Here is a 2,262-nt window from a genome sequence, read left to right on the forward strand (position 1 = left end):
AACCGCACCCGGGCCCTCAGCAAAGTGCCGGTCCTTGCTCCGCCTGTCACCCGTGGACATTTTCTAATGTTTGGTCTCAGTTTCCTCCATTCTCCCCACCACTCACGTTCCACCCTGGTGTCTCAGGCTCCAGAAAGACTTTGGTATGTTTTATTGACACAATCAATATCATCGTCCAAAAGAACTTTCATTCTTTTCAGACTCAAATTTCTTTTCCTCTCACACAACAGGAAGAAAAGTCCACTAGTGCTGCCTAACACACACACCTTGCAAGGGAACAAGCTTCACTGGTCAAAGAACCCGGGTTTCTGCCTTTCAATTGCCTTCTCTATCGCCTCTGCTGGAAGCTATGCTATAGGAGTTAGAACCCTTTGGGGGCAACTAGTAGAATCCAAGTTGAATGCACTTCAGCTGAAAGGGATTTTACTCTAAGGAGTCAGGGATGTCCCAAAAATCGCAGTGCTGGGAATACAGTCGTCTCAGGACAGGACCTGCACAGAACTGCAAAAACCATTAGCACTCCTTCCACCCTTCTTTGCAGCTCCTCCCTGCTTCTTTCTGTCCTTCCTATATACTTAGCTCCCTGTGAATTTCTGTCCCCAGGGCAAAATCCCAATCCCAGGACAGAGAGCCTAACTGGCCTCGTTTGGATCAGTTCCAATAGCCTGGCCAACTTCAGCTAAAATGGCTTAACAGAGACAAGATTAACCCTCCTGCCTGAAAAAAACTGAACACAGGAAATAGAGAAACAATGGGTTTTGAACATGGATATCAGGGAGCTCAGGACGATAATCCCTAAGAAGGGGGAAACAGAGAGGGGAGGGCTTATGATTGCCCTGGCTTGCTGCCTGGAGAGATTCAAGATGGCGACAGCACCAGGAGAGGACCCAGGGAGGGCCCAGTGGTTTCCCTCGGGTGAGAAGACCTAGTTGGGAGGACAAGAAGTCACGGTGGCTAGAAGGGGAGCAGAACAGGATACCAGAGAGTAGAGAGCTGGAGAGAGAGGAGAGAGAGAGAGAACTGGATCCCTGGAGGATCTCCTTGAGTCTTCAGCTGAGTACTGATCAGCACAGGCCTGGCAAGAAACTACCAGAAGCCAGGAAAAGAGCTACCTAAAAGGAGCAGAGGGAATGCTCCTGTGAGCTGTCAGGAGGCCTGGAATAGTTTGTTTCCACCAGTCAGAATGGTAAGTCTCAGAACCCACAAGGTGTCAAGTAAAGGACTCAGAAGAGCATCACCTCAGTGATAGGGAAAAGTTTAGTCCTCAAGCCCACTTTGGTTCTGCCAAGGAAGGTTAAAAGCAAACTCGAAAGACTCCAGCCGTGTCCAAGTGACTTAACCACATTCCAGAACAAGGCTCAAGAATACTTCTGGGAATACAGAAACACCCATTCGCAGTACCCAACAAGGTAAAATTCAGAACCACAACATCTAATCAACCCTCTGGCCAGAAGGAAAGATGCAGGAAAAAACAAAGAGGAAGGAACACCGTTCTATCTTACCAATTCTATGAAGGTCACAGTCACCTCCTGTGCCACCTTAAGGCTATTATTATCTTCTTCTTTACACACCCAAGATGTTGTTTGGTTTATTACAACGGCATCCATTACTACTGTTATTTTAAAAGACTTTGTGAACAAATGCGTCACTAAATGAGAGTACCAAACAAGAGAAATTTCCGCAGCGCTTCACAAGGGATGCAGGTCTCTTCCTCCGTATCTCCTTTGCGCTCTTCTCTTTCTACCCGTCCCTGCAGAAAGTCCTCACCTTCTTTCCCCAAATCCCTGGCCCGTCCTTCCCTTTGCAGGCCATTTCACGGAGTACGGAATGCATGGCTAGCTTTTTGGTGAAAAACCTTGTTCCTCTCTGATTTTTCTTTAACTGGCAGATTTTAATGTTTCACGTGTACTTCTCAAAGACGGAGTACGCCTCCCCGCCCACCCTCTCCCTGGTAGCTCAGGGTCTTTGGTTCTGCTCCCTATGCAGCTCCGTGCGTCGGTGGCCCACGGTGGGTAAAGGTTCCCCCGGCCCCGCTCTGTTTTGCCCCGACCCCACCTGCCCTGTCCTCGGGCAGGCAGACGGCAACTTTGGCAAACATACATGACACCTCCACTTTGCATTCGGATGAAATCGCTCTCTGGCGTGCAGTGTGTGCCTGCTGAGCTCCCCAGGCTGTCGATGAAGTGAGGGGAAGTGGAGGGGAGTCGAGGGAGCGTGAAGAAAGCCCACGAAGGGCGGGAGAGAAGAGATACAGGGTCGAAG

The sequence above is a fragment of the Zalophus californianus genome, chromosome 5 (genome assembly GCF_009762305.2).
Source record: "Zalophus californianus isolate mZalCal1 chromosome 5, mZalCal1.pri.v2, whole genome shotgun sequence".
Lineage (NCBI taxonomy): Eukaryota > Metazoa > Chordata > Mammalia > Carnivora > Otariidae > Zalophus > Zalophus californianus.